At 44.7% G+C, this 19,636-nt stretch overlaps 2 protein-coding genes across 2 annotated transcripts in view; one reads left to right on the plus strand and one right to left on the minus strand.

The window, feature by feature from the left end:
- Positions 1 to 5,021, minus strand: part of LOC310902199 (nuclear pore complex protein Nup153-like) — a 32,205-nt gene extending 27,184 nt beyond the window's left edge. The window contains exon 1 of the mRNA XM_083843355.1: positions 4,935 to 5,021. The gene's annotated coding sequence lies outside the window, so the exon portion shown is untranslated. The remainder of the gene's footprint in view (positions 1 to 4,934) is intronic.
- Positions 1 to 19,636, plus strand: part of LOC310902316 (uncharacterized protein) — a gene marked incomplete at its 3' end in the record, with an annotated part of 116,380 nt that overhangs the window by 62,542 nt on the left and 34,202 nt on the right. The window lies entirely within an intron of this gene.

Below are 19,636 nucleotides of genomic sequence, written 5' to 3' on the forward strand. Positions count from 1 at the left end.
ATATTATACAGCAAATATTCAGAAGACGACGACGAGGTTGATCCCTGGCATAGGATCGCTACACTTCTGGTAAACCTAAAATTCACCTAAGATTGATTTACAACTACCTATCACTGTCTGCACTTCCAAGTGACCTTGGCAAGGTTCAAAGTTTTGAAACCTCTGCCAAAATTCACCAGCAGGTCGTCAATCTGCAAGGCTATCAGGAAACTCTACGCCTGAACAGCTCCTGACCTACAGACTTGTTCCAGGACTCTTCCTCTTCGCACCCTCCCGTGAAAACCAACTAAACCAGAAGTTCAGCAATTATCTACTGCGACAGTCAGGACCATACTACCCATTAAAATCAGTGAATCTAAATATTTTCAATTTTAGTAATGCTGAATTGCAGTGACTATACGCACAAAAAACAGTTCTGCTCTCAACAGTCAGGCTAACCCAGAAGATGTCCTGCAAGAAACACAGCTATAGCTATAGCACCAGCACCTCCTCTTGCAAGAGCCTTCTAAAGCTGTTGCTGTATTTTGTAGAAGACTGACTCTGCGGCATACATCGGGTACGATCGGAGAATTCACAGATTCACAGATTCACAGATTTTTCTAGGTTGGAAGAGACCTCAAGATCATCGAGTCCAACCTCCGACCTAACACTAAGTACTCCACTAAACCATATCCCCAAGCTCTACATCTAAACGTCTTTTAAAGACCTCCAGGGATGGTGACTCCACCACCTCCCTGGGCAGCCCGTTCCAATGCTTAATAACCCTTTCGGTAAAGAAGTACTTCCTAACATCCAACCTAAAACTCCCCTGTCGCAACTTTAGCCCATTCCCCCTCGTCCTGTCACCAGGCATGTGGGAGAATAGACCAACCCCCACCTCTCTACAGCCTCCTTTCAGGTAACTGTAGAGAGCGATGAGGTCGCCCCTGAGCCTCCTCTTCTCCAGGCTGAACAAGCCCAGCTCCCTCAGCCGCTCCTCGTAAGACTTGTTCTCCAGACCCCTCACCAGCTTGGTCGCCCTTCTCTGGACTCGCTCGAGCACGTCCATGTCCTTCCTGTAGCGAGGGGCCCAAAACTGAACACAGTACTCGAGGTGCGGCCTCACCAGAGCCGAGTACAGGGGCACAATCACTTCCCTCGACCTGCTGGCCACACTGCTTCTTATACAGGCCAGGATGCCGTTGGCCTTCTTGGCCACCTGGGCACACTGCTGGCTCATATTCAGCCGACTATCCACCAATACTCCCAGGTCCTTCTCGGCCAGGCAGCTTTCCAGCCACTCATCTCCCAGCCTGTAGCTCTGCTTGGGGTTGTTGCAGCCCAGGTGCAGGACCCGGCACTTGGCCTTGTTGAACTTCATGCAGTTGACCTCAGCCCATCGCTCCAGCCTATGCAGATCCTCCTGCAGAGCCTTCCTGCCCTCGAGCAGATCGACACACGCACTTAGCTTGGTGTCATCTGCAAACTTACTGAGGGTGCACTGGACGCCCTCATCCAGATCATCAATAAAGATATTAAAGAGGACCGGCCCCAGTACCGAGCCCTGGGGGACTCCACTAGTGACCGGCCTCCAACCAGATTTGACTCCATTCACCACAACTCTCTGGGCCCGGCCATCCAGCCAGTTTCTAACCCAGCGAAGCGTACGCCAGTCCAAGCCCCGAGCAGCCAGTTTCTTGAGGAGAATGTTGTGGGGAACGGTGTCAAAAGCCTTACTGAGGTCAAGGTAGACCACGTCCACAGCCTTTCCCTCATCCACCAAGCGCGTCACTTGGTCATAGAAGGAGATCAGGTTCGTCAAGCAGGACCTGCCTTTCATAAACCCATGCTGACTGGGCCTGATCGCCTGCTTGCCCTGCAAGTGCCGCGTGATGACCCTCAAGATAATCTGCTCCATTCATCTTTGGGCACGTGGGGACGGACCGCTCCTGTGCCATCACGATTTCCTTCTTGAGGAGCGCCCAGCCTTCCTGGACTCCTCTGCCCTTCAGAACCGCCTCCCAAGGGACTCGGCCAACCAGCGTTCTGAGCAGCTCAAAGTCAGCCCTCCGGAAGTCCAAGACAGCAGTTTTACTGGTCCCCTTCCTGGCCTCGCCAAGAATAGAGAACTCTACCATTTCGTGGTCACTCTGCCCCAGACAGCTTCCGACCACCACATCTCCCACCAGTCCTTCTCTGTTTGTGAAGAGAAGGTCTAGCGGGGCACCACCCCTGGTAGGTTCACTGACCAGCTGCGTCAGGAAGCTATCTCCCACGCTCTCCAGAAACCTCCTAGACTGCTTTCTCTGTGCCGTGTTGTGTTTCCAGGATATGTCCGGGAAGTTGAAGTCCCCCACGAGGACAAGCGCCGACGATTTTGCAACTTCTGTCAGTTGCCTATAAAACTCCTCATCCGTCTCCTCATCCTGGTTCGGCGGTCTATAACAGACCCCCACCAGGATGCTAGCCTTGCCGGCCTTCCCGCGGATCCTAACCCACAGGGATTCAACCTTATCATTCCCAGCCTGGAGTTCTACAACATCGAAAGATTCTCTAATGTAGAGAGCCACGCCACCTCCCCTTCTGTGCTGCCTGTCCCTCCTGAAGAGCCGATAGCCAGGCATTGCAGCACTCCAGTCGTGGGAGCGGTCCCACCACGTCTCCGTGATGGCAACCAAGTCGTAGCCTGCCTGCTGCACAATGGCTTCCAGCTCCTCCTGTTTGTTACCCATGCTGCGTGCATTAGTGTAGATGCACTTCAGCTGGGCCATCGCCTTCTTCCCCGGCCTAGCCATTGTTTCCCCCGGCACAGCTCCGACAAGCCTTGTTTGAGCCCCGTCCCACCTGACCGAAAGCCCCAGGAACTACGGTTAAATAAAAGATACATTAATATAAATGAATATAATTAATAATAAAAATTAATAATAAAAAATAATATCCAGAAAGCTGACAATCATGAGCTAGGCATCCTGCTAATCATCCCTCCTGCAGGCAGGGGGAAAAAAAAAAAGGTAAATTAGATCCAGGACTAGTTCCCAGGAACTTTGAAGCTGCTAACTATACTGTCTACAGTGCCCAGGCACCTTCAGAGCTTAATGGTAAGAGACAGAGGGTTTGGTGGGCTGTAATTACGATCACAAGCACACAAAACACATCTATTTAAGTATTTCTAAGAATCGACTTATCGACTAAAGTTGTAGGGGGAAGGATGAGAAAAACAGCGGGGTAGGGATCAGAACCAGAGGTATAACCTCACAAAATCGCATCGGTCGCTTTCGTGCCTCCCCAACTGCATCACTGAGAGACAATTAACATTAAGCCACAGAACCTTCTGCAGAGTGGACATGATATTGAAAATAAACTGAAATTAATTGACAAATGCTCTAAGCAAGCTATCTGCTCAAAGCTCGTCCTTTTACGTTATGAACATTTGCACGATTCGTCTGGTTACAAAGCTAACTGCTATAATAAATGCACACATGTAACACCTATCAGTTTGTCTGTTTATCAAATCATTAAAACTCTTCCCCGATAAGTTACTGTTAATTTGATCTGCGCTGGATGTGCAGCAGCCATTCTCTGTGCAGAATCCCCCAGATATCCCCACGCACGTGTTTGCTCTGGCACACTCTTTAAATAAACCTACTGGAAAACACACAGAGATAACAGACAATGGAAAAGTTAGAAAACCATCTCCACTGATTATTTTTAATCCACGTGTAAGGTTTATCAGTTAGCTACACAGTGTCGGCACACGCAAGCTATGGCACTTTCAACATTAATGCACTGTTCAAGCCAGAGGTTTCAACGGTTGCTCTGTAAGCGTGGGGAATGTTTGCATTGCCCTTCCAGGCCAGCTTTAGATGGACAAGATTGATTGTCAATATGTGGTATAAGGGACTTGGCATTTCTGCAAGTGATAAAAACCTAAATGAGCAGCTATCCATGCGTAGCGCTCCCTTGGTTTTGCATATGATAATCAATCCCCTCAGCTACGTTGCTCATTTAATAGCGGAGAGGTTTTGGCTGAACAAACATGTGCAGAGGGCATCTCCAGAGCATCTCTCTGGGCGTCCTGACATTTCTTAGCAAAGAGCTGCTGGGAGGGATCTCGGCGCGTCCCCCCTCCAGCACGGGGATTTTCACACCCCGAATTGACGGACCGCTTTCACCGTCAACCTGCTGTACCCTACAGCACAAACGAGAAGCAAAGCCTGGCAGGTAACGTTCAGAGAATTGATGATGGGCTGAGGAGGGGTGCAGGGAGCGGGGAAAGCCCTGGGGGTGGCACTGGGGGTCCTGAGGGCAGCGGGCTGGGGGTGAAGGGGAGGGGGAGGAGGGGGGTAATGGGCTGGGTAGAGGGGTAAGGGGGTAAGTAAGGGGCTGAGGGGATAACTGAGGGGGTTAGGAAGGGGCTGAGGGGGTAACTAAGGGGGTAACTAAGCCGTTGAGGGGGTAACTAAGGGGGTAAGGAGGTGGGTAGGGGGTAACTAAGGGGATAAAGGGGCGGGTAAGGTAAGGGGGTAAGTAAGGGGCTGAGGGGGTAACTGAGGGGGTTAGTAAGGGGCTGAGGGGGTAACTAAGGGGGTAACTAAACGGTTGAGGGGGTAACTAAGGGGGTAACTAAGCCGTTGAGGGGGTAACTAAGGGGGTAACTAAGCGGTCGAGGGGGTAACTAAGGGGGTAAGGAGGTGGGTAGGGAGTAACTAAGGGGATAAAGGGGCGGGTAAGGTAAGGGGGTAAGTAAGGGGCTGAGGGGGTAACTAAGGGGGTAACTAAGCCGTTGAGGGGGTAACTAAGGGGGTAACTAAGCGGTCGAGGGGGTAACTAAGGGGGTAAGGAGGTGGGTAGGGGGTAACTAAGGGGATAAAGGGGCGGGTAAGGTAAGGGGGTAAGTAAGGGGGTAACTGGTGGGCTGAGGGGGAAGGGCCCGCTGTGGGGGGGCCGCTCCTCACCCGCTTGCTCCTGGCACAGGGGGGCTTCGCGGCGCCCAAACGGTGGCGCCGCCTCTTCACCTTGCCGCCGGCCGCTCCTCCTCCTCCTCCTCCTCCTCCTCCTCCTCCTCCTCCTCCTCCTCCTCCTCCTGCTCCTCCTCCTCCTGATCGGGCTCCTGGGCTGCCGCCCGGCGCCCCGCCGCCACCGGCCCTGCCACCGCCGGCCATGCCGCTGCCGGTCGCGCCGCTACCGGTCGCGCCGCCCGAGGCCATACCGCCCCCCCCCCGCGTTCGGTGCCGTCACGGGGCCCCCCCGCCCCCCGCCGCCACGCGCCGCGGGGCCTGCCCTGCCCCTCGTGGGAATAAAAATGTTGTTTTTGCAGAGTTACGTTGTTTAAAGGTAAGGAATGGGGTATCGAGGTGTGCTTGCAGCGATAAGAACGCTTAGCAGGCGACCTTGTAAAATGCAGACAACCAGACTCCGTAGAACAATTCGGGGAAAATCACGGTGTTGAGTCAAGTCAGGTAAGTGAAGAACCATTACCGCTTCAACCAGTAAAAAAGTCGAAAGAAATTCGAAATTTAACAGGCCGGCAACTGAAGGCCATGCATTGTCTGGGAAGCATCAGACAGATTGTGAGCCTGGATCACCCCCTCAGTGGGGAAACAGGGGAGGGTCCCGTCATCAAAAAGTATATAAACTGGGTTTTGGAACCAGCAGGGGCGCTCCTGCTCGTGGGACGCCCGCCACTGCGATCGCGAATAAATTCCTGCTTCGCTGAGCTCCTCGCCTGAGCCCAAGTTATTGGCTACGGAGTGTTTCTCACAATTTGGGGGCTCGTCCGGGAGCCAGTCGCCTACTGGGGAGCCCCACCGCCGCAGCAGCAGGAAGGCATGCCCCGCTGATTTCAGCGGTCCTGTGCATCGACGGCGGCGGTTCTGCGGAGAGCTGACAGAGGGCCCGAGACTGATGAAAGAGGCAGGATCCGTGAAGGAGTGGGGAAGGGAAGAAGGCAGGCACTCCGGCTTTGAGAATTGATCCGGTAACTCTGTGCACAGACCAAGGTAAGAAATAGGAAGTATTGCCTTGGGGGTCGGGTGAGACTCTGTGTGCCGTGTGATTGAGACGTACTTTTGTACGGAGCGAGTGTGGAGTCCTGATCCGCGGTTCCGCAGCTCCGCGAGGGGCGCGGCCGGAGACGGACGAAGCGTGAGATAAGGGAGAGAAAGGAAGAGTCTCGGGAAATGTGGTGTATGGTAAGCCCTTGCACGGGGAAGTGCTTGGCAATACACCAGGGAAATTTGGTGTGCGGTAGTCCTCGCACGGACGGGACGCCCGCCACTGCGATCGCGAATAAATTCCTGCTTCGCCGAGCTCCTCGCCTGAGCCCAAGTTATTGGCTACGGAGTGTTTCTCACACCCTCCCCCTCCCTCCCTCGCGCGCCCCCTCCCCTCACGGGAACGCGCGCCCCCCCCTCCCGCTGCCGCTCCCGTTCCTCGCCCCGCCCCGGTCCCGTCCCGGTCCCGCCGCCCTCCCGCTCCCGCCCTCAGGACCCGGCCGCCATAATGAACCCCGGCCCGGCCACCGTAAGCACGGGGCTAGGAGTCACCTCCAGAGCCTCCCCGCGCCGTGGCGCCGACCGCTGGTGTGCCGCAGCACCGCGCCGGGCGTGGGACGGCGCCCCGAGCCCACAGTGCTCGTCAGAAAAGCCCCGCACCGACAACCGATACCCCCGCACCGACAACCAACAGCCCCCACGCCGACAACCAACGCACAAGCAGTGTTTTAGGCCGGATTCGTGGCCCCGTTGGTCCGGGAAGCAGTCGTCACGCTAAATTCTACCCCACGGCAGGGGAACGATGGGCATCGTGACAGATCGCCGCCCCAGAAAATAAACACATAAATAAAGAATAAAAACGATAACGGGACATGAATCGTGCCCTTAATAACAGACATTGGGCAGTGAAATCACCGACTTCTGCAACAATACGTGCTCAGGGAACTGACTAAAACCCCTCCTGCATCGGCCATGTAATAGCTAGGCAAACATCACATAATACTTCCCTCCCTCATGTACACCAAACCTATTAAGGCAACCATAGTAGTGTGATAACGTGATTTTTCTCCTCCAGATCAGCGTCAAAGGCAGCTACGCTAGGTTTGCTCATAAGTTCAAACGCTGCTTTATTTATTTATTTGAATGCCATTTTTCTTATTTAGAAGGATTTCCATAGGGTGACAGGCCTTTAATGACACTCACGACTCAGAAACATTTGCCGATGCAGTCAAACGGTGTCTATTAACGCGAGGCACTGAAGTTAATTGGTATTAAAAATGAGCCAAAACGAAAGGCAAGTATCTGCGTGTCCAGCAGAATGACAGCGATCATCACCATTTGATCAATCTTCCCCCCACTCTCTGTTGCAGCTAGGTACAACGAAAAGAGTTTATGAAATCATTACGGGACATTCTTGTAGAAAACTTCCTCAAGCTTGGAAGAAAAAAAAACATTTCAGCTAAGTAAAACAGAAAATAACTGGAAGAAGTGAAGTATGGCGGTGTTGGAAAAGTTGCTTCAAAGACTTGTTTAATTAAAAAGAAGGAAGAAAGCAAGTTCCTACTGCAATCCCATCTTTGTCAAACTGATGGCGGGCACCAGTACGATGTGTTCAGCTAACACAGGCTGGAAGTTGTAACTGCAGCTGTGAAGTTTACCCAGTAAAAAGACTCCGCAAAGCATTCTAGCAGTTCCGATGCAATCACTGCTTCCTGAATTTGTGACTCACGGTTAACACGGCAGTACAGGAAGAAGTCTGGCATTCACTGTGCTCTTACGGTAAAGAATCTGCCCTGCGCACACCATCCCAAGCCAGGTATGCGCTCCTAACAGGAAAGGACGATAGGCTGATAAGTCTCAGCAGAGGGAAAAAGACATCAGAGAACTACTTTATAACAGCAGCACGCGGGCTGCAACCAACGTTCTCTTCCTCTCATCATTTTCATTTCTGTGGACTCCAAGAGAATACACTCCCAACATTTTTCAGCTCTGGAGAACAAACAGCCCAACCAATCTCATTCACTGAACTACAAAACTGGTATTTTCACTATCTAGTCCGGAAAAGGAGGCGCACGTCTCTAACGTACAGTGTAGAGACCTTGTTAATAGGCAAAGTCTGCATAAAATAGGTGGCCACAGCCTGATTTTCTGACGTTCAGGGCCTTGGGTCACACACCACCACAGTATCAGACTTAATGAAGTCACCAATCTATGTGGGCCTCTCGTTACACAGGTCACATGTTATGGACCAACCTCTCAAAGGCCAAAAAACAGCACTGATACTGCCGGGCCAACACACATCTGTAGCATCCCATTTCTGGGTGACAACACAATGAATGTTTCCACAAAGTACTCGATGCAACCTAACTACTGTGTTTGGTGATGCAAAGCAAGCCGTGTCAAAGCAGCGTAGCACCCAGGCACATTCCTGGAAGATGTTTTGCTGCTCACGTTGAAGAAAATAGATAAAAAAATCCTGTGCAGTTTGCACTTCTGAGCTCAAGTACCACAGCTATGCACTACAATTGAAGTGGCATCAAAGCTTGTAAGGTTTTGAAGCTTCAGCACTGCCATCCAAATTCAAGGAGGCTGCATCTATTATCTTGAATTTGCCCCAGCTCAGTCCCCTGAAACAATTCCATAGACACGTACAAGCAACCCTTTTCACACCCAGATTCTTTGCTTCATCTATTCCACCTCTACCTTGTGTCATATTCTTATTAATCTGCCCCTCAAAAGACTCCCTGGCTCACACAAAGAAGCAACCCAACAAATCCCCGTTCCCAGCCACGTTGCTTTCATGCTTTGGGAAGAGTTAACTGCAACAGCTCTAACTGTGATGCCACCTCACCCCCTCCACCTATGTGAGGTTCTTTGCCTTCTGTCTCCTCCTACGTCTACACCTGCACTAGAACCAGGAAGAATGTGCTTCCTACAATACTCCAAGAGTCTCTTCTGTTTCAGGATGTCATCATTTCAATTCAGGACTGAAAGTATTCCTAGCAAAAACCCAACAGCTAATAGCTAACAGAAGCAGTTGCTGGTGATCAGCTACAAGTAACCTGGAAGTACTGAGGAGTCACAAAAGAGAATTTGCATTACATTTAAGAACAGCATGCAGCTTAGGACCACTGCTTTCACTGACTACACTAAGCCATAAAAAAGAATTGGATTCTTACCTGCCATCACAGCAATTATGGTTTATGTTGCCCCCAAAACACACACGGCAGTACCAGAACTGTGTCAACTAGCTTTAACAGCTTCCCCAGCTATTAAGTACAGTAATTTCTGCTTCCTTTTTTTTCTTGGAGGAATATTCTTTTGTTTCCAGCCTCACTTACTTATTATACACACTGTTAATTAGCAACTATTTCTCCATACTCATAGGGTTATGGAGTCCCTATGACTGGAAAAGACTCTGTACCCTTCAAGATAAGAACAGCATAAAGGCAGCAACTCGCAAGACTGCTCTAGCTTAAAGCAAAGCTTTCCTCATTGCTCTCATCTCCTTTGACTTGAGTGCTGTCATCCTTCTACCAGAGCTTTAAAAACTTCATTACCACGAATGAAGGAAGACCAGAGCAATCAGAGAGGGTAGCAGAGGGTATAACTTAAGGAGCTGTTACTAGGATTTTTTTGTTGTTCCTGGTGGACTATTTTTCTCCTTGCCAGCAAGGAGGGAAAACCAGCAAGTTGTTTTCTCCAAGATTTTTTTTTTTTAGGTTTAAGAACACGGATTATGTTGTAGCAATTTCTTCGCTGTAAAGCGTCAGCTGAGAAATCTAACAGTAAGAAGGGCAAGGGAAAACTGAATGCTGATGCAGAGAGTGCCAGCAGACATCATCCTCATTCCACGGGATGTTTGTAGCTATGGCAGTTGAAGTCTACACTTCCATATGCTTAACATACCCTATTTATAAGCCGATTTTAGCTGACCTAGCATGTATCAGTAGTACAGTTAGAGCCAGCAGCCTGCAGGAAAAAGTGGGCACAGGTGTTTCCATAGCAAGGCCTGTGAGTGTCTCCCATACATACTTCCAGTCTAAGCAAGCACATGAAAGGCTTGGCTTGTCGCTTACCTAAGGAACCAGGAAAACAAGGGGAAGCTAGATTTTGCTTGTGTCCTAATGCCCATATAAAAATAAAGACAGATGAAATACCCTTACTACCTTGTTAAATTCCATAAGCCGGAAGAGAACGTGCTGCACACAGGTACAAGTAAAATCCCTTGCTGGCAGGTTTGCAGAAACAAATCTTTTATTTACACAGGCAAGTCTATCTTTAGACCCCATTTACCTCTTTACATTTCTCGAATATTTACATGACTTCATGATGCTCCAAGAAGGGAGTGATGAACAAAAAGATTACAGAAACTGTCAAAAGCATAGCAAAAAAAACCCAACCTATCATTGTGCTTTAAAACTTATGAGCTAGAATAATGTAGAAGAAATGTAGTTTTAGCACTTTGGCCATAACGGTCATGCTCTAGAAGACACTTAAATAGCAGAGGGGATTTCAGAAGTGACCGTATCCAGAGGTTGCCAGTGACAATTCATGAGTGAATCGTAGAGTTCTTCGCTTGTCTCCGTGAATTGTCTGTTCATTTCATCAACATCCAAGTAGAGCTGTGGATCTGAAAATAAAAGCCTGGTAAGTCCAAGTATCAAATCTGAGGCATGCGCACAAAAAAACTTCACGTGAAATGGCTAATAAAATGTATTTTAAGCTAAGTGTAATAAGCTATTAGATCTACTAATTTTAGTGAGGTATTTAGTCCTCTAAAATTTTGAGCCTCACAACTCCAACTTTTGGGAATTTGTATATTAGAAGGCTGGGACTAGAACTGTCTTTCAAGATAAAGACAAAGACAATGTTTAAGATAGTAAAGATAACGTTTACGGATAATCAGCCATGAAACCCTCCCAAGAGTCATTTAATTCACTTCTACGGCAATACACGTTACATAGGATAGTTTCTAAACACTAACACAAAATGCCTCCACGTGAGGAACTTTGCAAACCTTCCAGGACACAAATATGTTTTGTACCGTATTTGTAAGTGCAAGCTGAATCCTCCTTTTGGAATCTGCAACATAAGCTTTTACCTCAGGGTGGAGAACAAAGCTTTTGCATATTACTGAGTTTCTAATATAAAATCTGTTTAGCGGAACCAATACAAAGAACAAAATTCTGTCTTAGACCATTTTCAAATGGGAATGAAGGCACAGGTACAAGAAACCTGCTGCGAAGCATTGACAGTGTCCCGTTTTACTTGATGCGGTCAGTGTATGCTGTATCAGCTTTAAAACCCCAGCTGATTGCAGATCAACCCCACAGAGGTTTGACCTCAGCTGAATTTTCAAGATGTTCTTCATCCAGTAGAGGTTGGCTTGTATTGTTAAAAGGCACAAGGATGGCTAAACTCAAGTGACAATGATAGAACCCTTATTACCGTCAGTAATTAGGTCATCACCGATTGCAGTCATAACTGAAGATTCCTGAAAGACAGAAAAGGCTAAGTTTAATCATAACTCATTTCAGAAAGCATCACAGATTCAAAGTGCTGCAGTCTCAACCCATTCCTTCTTCCTACAACTACAAGGATAGATGGCATTTTATCTATTTATTTTTAGAAGAAAGCCAATATTACAGTACAGGTTGGAAGGGACTTCCGGAGGTCACAACTAATACATTGACCACGATAAGACCACTTAAAACAACTGTTTAATTTGCTTTAAGCAAAGCAAATCAGAAGAATCAGAGCAAATCTGTACAACGTATTATCTGTGAAATATTTTCTTTACAGCAAGCGTGCACTATCTTTACCTCAAAAACAGCTGGAGCCATTAAAGAATCTCCTAAAGAGCAGTCTCCAACAGCTTGCATGCTGTCATAGGGAGCATAGGAGCTGTAGTTGTAGTCAGCGTAAGCATCGTAACTCCTCTGCGAGTGGTAGTTCTGGTAATCTTGGCAATAATCATTATAGTTGCATGACTGGTACCGCTGCAATTCTGCTTTCAGTCTGAAACATGAGAAGTTGCATACAGTCAGAGAACAAGAGACTGTAAACCCAGTTCTGAACTTAAACAATTTGTCAGCTTACATACTTCAAAGCTTAAAAGGAAGCTTTCCTAAACAGTCACCTAAGTGACAGCTTAAGTCACAGCTCAAAACCTCATTTCTATAGAAGCAAGCATCCTCACCTTTGCCAATACCAGAAGGAATTGTTCTCATGGATTAACTCCAGAGCCTTGACATGGTTACCTGTACACATCAAGTATTTTTAGCGTTGGCATAAGCAAGCTGCTGCTATGTCTCTGTGCTTTGCTAAAGATTGATTTAAGACCAGAGACATTTATCAAGCACAGCTGCTTTAAAGATGCAGTCTTAACCCTTCTATCTTTTGTTTGGTTAATTACTAGATCTTATTTCCAGAAAGAAGTGAATGGAGTCAGATTATCCATTTCAAAGAAGCATCTGACACTGCCTGTCAGTTTGCCATGTCTACCTCCACCTGCTCAGTTTTTTTGTTTGTTTAAAGTCCATTAAACATTCAACAGCTGCCAACTATACCGCTCAGGTGAAGTCAGTCTTGCTTAACAACACAATCGCGATTCTCCAGCATGACGCCTTATTATTAGTGGGAGAATTACAAAATACGCTGGTTCTTAAGAAGAAAGGGCCAGCTGATTAGCTTTCACTACTTTCCCTTTCAAGATTTTCTCAGGGGCAGCTTCAGACTAATGACAAGAACCAAGACAAGTGCTATCTGTACTAAAACTGAGGTACACTGCATAAAGAACATTCAGATAACCCAGCTGCATATTCAAAAAAATCCGCTGTTTAGACTTGTCTTCACTGATTCTGTACAGGCAGACCTCCTGTGTCTGCAGTGCCCAGTTTCTCTGACTTGAATTGGGGATGCATAGAAGTGAGTTCTATGCTTTTGGGGAAGAATACAAGCTGAAGGCATTCTGAAATAGCTTCCAAACTCAGCAAACATGAGGGACAAACTAATCCAATGGCTGGGTATTTCAATGCTAAGAGAGCACGGTACTCAGCCATTCAGAAACGTATTACTGATGTGTATTTTAATACCTACATTTGTTTCAATACTGCAAAGCTACACAAGTTCTAATAAAGAGGTAATCCATTGTCTTGTTACTGTAGTAAACAAACAGAAGATACATCATCTTAGGTCTTCTGCTTCCAACTGCACTCTTCCTACATACAGTTGTGTAGGGAAGGAAAATCTGAAAATACTGTTGACGTTCTTCTGGATAGCCGAAGCAAGAAAACATGTTTGTGGCTTATTCCTGTTTTCAAAATAAAACAATATTAATTTAATCAAAAAATTTTGGCAAAGAAGTTTGGACAGTGCTCTCTTGGAGAAGAGCATTTCCATTCTAAAGCAGAAGGAGGCAACATTTGCAGAATTATGCTAGGTAAACAGAAACAGAAGTGTCATTTTTTACTATTTAACAGAACACACAAGCTAACCTCATGAACATACTGAAATTGTTTATATGAAGTCCTGTTTTGTCAGTATCCTGGATCAAAGTTCATCAAATTTGGTATCAATTCTTTAACCGTTCAGAGACCTGAATTGCCTTAAATAAGTGATAGAACTGAGCCGGTAGAGTAAGAAACCCTCTCAGGAAGTGCTAAGCTTTAAACTCCCCATTGCCCTAAGCTCATGAAAAGCAAAGAATAGCATTCTAAACCTGTTCTAGTAATAACGCCTTTGGCTTTCCCCCTGCGTTCCCATTTTTCCCCCCCACTTCTTTCCTGTCAACCCACTGTAAAACTAGTTATGTGCTTCTCTCAAACTAGAGGGAAAGCTCTAAGAACAAGAACTCCCTAGCATATAAAACCACTTGTTGTCCCTTCTACCTTATGCAGGCCCAAACCTGAAAATATTTACCAATGCATTCAGCTTTGCTGCTGTTGAGAAACAAGGCTGGTTACAATGGCAGCTAAGCCCAAGTTGCGCTGTCTGGCTAGACTTAACAGTTGGATTCCCCCAGCCATCCTGAAGCAGGTTGATGAATCCAGGGAGTCAAAACATAGGACTTCTGCATTTCTGGTTTTGTAGACTGCATCCTGTGTGCAGCCACTACAGCAAGGGCCACAGACTTTCCAAAGGCAGAGCTACAAGAATCTGATTATTTAGAATAACTGTATCAATGCACAACTCCTTGGTTACCTTTTAGAAATTCCTATGCTCAGCCGGATTCCTTTTCCCCCCAGACCTGGTGCGTTCTGGCAGTCTTGCAGTGCCCTCATCTGATCACCTTGCTCACCAAATCTGTCATAGGCATACCCTCTACTATTTTCAAAAGGGAGAAAACCAATTCTGGTATGCATAACAGTTACAAAGCTAACGAATTCAATTTCTGTCTTCTACAAAAAACAGAAGATAGCAGCTACTATAGCTTCTATTACTTAAGCAACCTCTCTGGCATGTGCACGTGCACAGAAAAGGCTTTCACCAAATTAAAAAACTTGGGCCAGAAACAAAAAGCTTTGCAGCAACTTTCTAGCAGCAACTGCTTAGTTTTTTGTGGGGGTAGAGTTTTTTTTTTTTTTCTTGTTTGTTGATAAATGATAGAAAACAGAAAAGTATGTCCCTTTTACGGGGTTGGCAAACACAAGTTTTGATGAAAACTCTCCCCCCCACACACAATTTTTGTCATTTTGTTTAAAATAATTACTTTCTTTGTTAGAGGATTTGACAAATTTGATTTAGTGTTCTATCAGTTTGTCCTCAATGCTGAGTGAAGCAGTGTGCTTACTTTAGCCCCAAAATTTAACTGAACTGTACCCACAATGCTGAATTAGGGAACAACGTTAAGTAGGTGAGGTGTATTCAGTGCTATAAAATTAAAAATAAATAAATAAAATAAAAACCACAAAAAAACACATGAAGTGGTTGTTGGTACTTTGTGTATTCTGAACATATTCAGCTAAGTCTTGAACTAAACTTAACTTGCAGGGGATGAGAGAGAAGACTTTGCCTGCAGAACAGCGAGCAGAACCATCTGAAAGGTATGACATCTATTAATTTAAAACTTACTTGAAGGAAGAAAGAAATCTCCTTTTTCAGTACGGTCTGCACCTGAAAGGTGGTGACAGTTCTCAGTAAAAGGAATGGGAAATCCAATGAAAATTTTGTATTTTGAGGGAGCTGCAAAGTCTGGATTGTGTTTGAAGATCAATATAACTTTGAGAAAATTGTTGTTTTTATGAAAGGAAGGAAGATGAGCAAGAATAAAAGTACTGATACACCACTTTTTATCCCAAGTTTATCTTCTGAGTAGGATACGAAGATGGGAAACGAGGCACGTTATAATGCTGTATCCACAGAAAGGATCTTTGCTATTGGAGGCCTAATTTTTTCCTTCTACAGGAAATATGGCTCATTTTGTAGTTTGACTAAATCTGTAGCGTTACAAATTTTGCTTTGACAGATATTTCATGGTTTATAACTCAGTTTACTTATAACAAAATAATTTGTCCCTCCTAATGTTCCCTAGGGGAAAAGCTATTAGTTTTAGCTATTTAATTGCTTGCAGTTTGAAAGCTCTGTCCTAATGGGATGATTCTTTCTGAAGCATTCTTTAGAAGGTGAAGTAGGGGAAGTGAGTTACAGTTCAGGAGGATGTTTATTGATGTGTTTTTTTCTTTATTTTTTAAGCAAAAACATGGAGGAAGATTTATGATTTATTATTCTTTTTTTTAATACTCCTTTCATGATGAAGTTAATTGTCTGCTTTGAGTTCACATGAAGACCATGTGTTCTTTAGGATCATTTGAGGCCAAATGCTAACTCATCTCTAAAATAAAAAAAATCCAGCAGAATTAATTGAATTTCTTCTTGAGGAGACTGCTTTGTGTTATACTGCTTTCTTGGTTTAGGTCAAATGAGTTATCCTCCAGATAATATTGATGGCTTTTCCTTCTGGGCAAATGGTGTTTTGGGTAATAATGCTTGAGTTAAGGGACTTTGCACTCGGTTTTTAGGGGGTTGCTCTTTTCAAAGAACAGTAGCAGGGAATTTTGTCGACTCTATGCTCATCTGCCAAGCAATTCTTATGTGACCATGGGCATTCTTTGGCTTGCAGAAAGAACTCAACACTTTGTTTTGGCATCTAAAAGTTGGACTTCACAACAACCACCTTTTCAGGGGTGGAAGCGACTGGCTTTAAGGTTCTGGTACAGGTGCAATCAGGTGCTGGGTTTTAATTATGTTTTTTTCAAACTGTTCTAAATTGTCTTTGCTAGAACTCCTTTCTACTTCTCCATTTAGGAAGGAGATACAGCAAACTCATACTGCTTTTGATTTCGTTCACAAAGTTTATTGCAGTGCCCTACCTTTTGTTTGTAGAGTAGGTAGTGGTGGTAGTGTTTTTTGTGATGCTGGTCTCTGTTGGGTGCCATGTTCTGGAGCAGGAGCACCACACTGATCTGCTGGCAAGAGTCCCTTTGGACAGTTGAGTTGGAATACTCAGTAAATCTCTGGCCCACCAATGCTATATATCTATGCGTGTGTGTGTATATATATATATATATTTTATATCCTGAGTCCAATTGTAGATTAGACTTGCTTGAAGGCTGACAACTGTCTTTGCCCCCTTGAAGCTCACAGGTGTTAACAGAAAGAGGAATATGGGCTGTTATGGGCAAGCGATAGTTGTCTGAATGAAGATCTATTTTGATGTAAGACTTTTTTCAGAATTCTAATGGATTGACAGTTCGGATTAGAGAAAAGTCTGAGCATCTGCCTTAGGGATCTGTCTTCCTCTATGCAGTTACAGTGCTAAGCAGGCTGTTGTCAAGTATTTGACAAGTTTAGACCAGTTCTCCTCCTCAGTATTGTGGGAGTTTGACCTGGTGTCTTCCAGTGCGATCTAATGCACTTCTGTACTGACTGACTGATTGGCTGCAAGATAAGCTTTGATGTCACGGTTTTTCCAGGCATACTTCATTTTCTTGCCATAGTACTTTTGTTAGAGTTATTCCCTATTCCACTTCTGGTTTGGGTTATTTTTTCCCCATTTGCTCTTGGATTAGGATATCTTTCTGGTTTTGAGCTAGGCTTTTTTAAGTACCAGAAAAATGCCTTTGTATGCCTTACAAAAGGGATCTGTATTCATGTCTGAAAAGACTTCTGGAATGTTGGCATACCCAAACACCTCTGCTGTTCCTGCTGATGGCCACATGAAAGCCAGAGCTGCTTCTGAAGCTTAGGCCATATTACCTTGCCACACAAGTCTAAGGCGTCCCTATTCTATCAGAGCTGTTGGCAGTGTTTCCCATGTGTATGTGTGCATATGTGCACTCTTTCTGTATTTTTGTGAGCTGTTCTTTTATATCCCTGCAAAAGATACATGTGCATCGCAGAATCAGAGAACCAGTCCTATTTAAAGGAAGCACTGGAAAATAACAATCTAAATCAGCTCTTCTATTTCAGGTCTTCTGGCTTAGTCATTGTTCCCATGTGAACGGTGCACTTATGTATGTCCTTTTCATTGCTGCTGTTAATAAAGTTTTTCCTATTTAGAACATCAAGTATTTACCAGCGTTTAGCAACTTGTGAGACAGCTTTAGTTTTTTTCTGATCAGCAGGTTTCAATTCTAGGACTAATAACAGCTCTAATATCTTGAAAAAAAAATTTGGCTGGTAATTTCTTTTTCTCTTTTTTCCCCCAACTTCTGTACTGTCGTGTGCTAGCAATGTGACCAGCTACAAATTCAGTACTGCTGCGTCCAATGGTCTGTCTTCAGGAGTGAGTAGCGGAGGCGGCAAAATGAGAAGGGAAAGAGGAATACACTATTTATCAAGAGCTGTACAAGAACAGGTAAGTGACTCTTAAATTAATTGCTGTCACTGAGCTTACTGAAGTAACTAGCTAAGTGTGTCAGTTTTATTGCATCATAGTAAATTATAACAATACCGCTTTATTTTTGCATTGTTTTTGTTTTCTTGTGGGTTTCAGAGCAGGCTCCAATTGATTTCCTGTCTTTGAATACCTGAACTTTGCTTATGTAATTTTGAAATTTTTAATTCTCTTACCTTCTCTTCAGATTCTTCAAACTATAACATTTCTCGTTAGCAATTGAATGAATGAGTCCTAAGAAGAGAAGTTTTGGTGAAGGTTTGTATAGTTTTTCTACAGGAATGATACTTGAAACGAGTGCCAAGTATAAAAAGAAAAAAAAAGCTTAATTTTTGGTTTCATATTTAAGTCATACAGAAAGATACAGGCCAAGAGTGTGAAAAAGAGTAGTAGAAGAGAGCATTCTGCATGTCTGCTAACGATGACTCAGTTTTTGATACTCACCAAACTCATTGTGAGAGAGTTTTTTTCTCATTTTAATAGGAAAAATCTATTCCATAAAACTATGACCATGAATATTCAGATTATTTTTTCTTTTATTGGATGTTATATAAGCTGCCTGTAAGTTAATTTAAGTATTTACGTTAACATTAAGTATTTAATTAATATTAAGTTAATATTAAGTATTTAAGTTAATTTAAGTTTCAAATCATTAAATGGGACTTCTGGATGATGCAATATAAAGAAATCGTAAACACTGTTGTTTATTCCTGTAACGCAAATAAAATAATGGTCCAAATATCAAAAGTTCCATAAACTTTTCAAATCAAAACTGTGAAACAGATGTAAGCTACAGGATGCACTGAATATCAGTAGTACCAACTTACATCCCTGCCTAGTCATTTCTAAGTAGATCATGATAGTACTGTACAAATTTTGGTCAGATTTTCTATGCCATTTAAAACATAACTCATCCAATCTTAGTAATCAAATAAAGTAAGTGGCAGGGATGAAAATTGAAGTTGTTAAGAGGCTGTTTTCTGATTTTTATATTTGCATCCTGATACATGGTATAGACTGTATTTACCAGAACACAATCTTCAGTGCTGCTAGTCTGACTTTCTTTGGTGCTTTTTGTGTTTAGTTTGGTTGTTGAACCTACCTGCTTCTTTAAACATTACCTTTTTCCACGTTCACTGCTGTAATGACTTTAGAAACTTTGGCAGCTATCCTGCCTAATTTTGCAAGAGGAACACTTTCTCACTTGTCTTGAGAGTGTACTCTTAATTGAAGCCATGCGAGGGTAGTTAGAAAGGATGATGCTTCTCTAGAGCTTTGATGACTAAAGTATAGAAAAGAAAGAAAAAAAATGTGATCTGTGCGTCTCTGTTCTGCACAGGTTTTGAGTTAACTTTCAGTGTTCTTGCTGTACAGTTGTTGAATAGAGTATAATGTGGAAGCAGGCCTGCCATAAATTAAAATGACGTGGTAGACAGAGGTGGGGAGATCGGGATTTCTTCTGGAAACTTGCTTTCTCTTAATTTGTATGGATTTTTGTTCTATTTAATTTTGTTAATAAATTGGGTGCGATGGGGTGAGAAAGTAGTATGTCTTGTATAAGAAAAATTAAAATTTGCAACTTTAGGAAGTGGAGGAACCAGTGCTACCGAACATACCCCTACCCATCAGTGCTGCATCGCTGCCTCAGTTCAATTCTAGTTTCGTTGGTAGTAGCGCTGTCTCAGCGTCACCGAGCGCTGTTTCAACAGCAGCAATGAGCACGGCAACTCCAGCAGCTGCGACGGGCATGGCAAATCCATCAGAG

This window comes from Anser anser (genome assembly GCF_964211835.1).
Source record: "Anser anser genome assembly, chromosome: 7".
Taxonomy (NCBI): Eukaryota; Metazoa; Chordata; class Aves; order Anseriformes; family Anatidae; genus Anser; species Anser anser.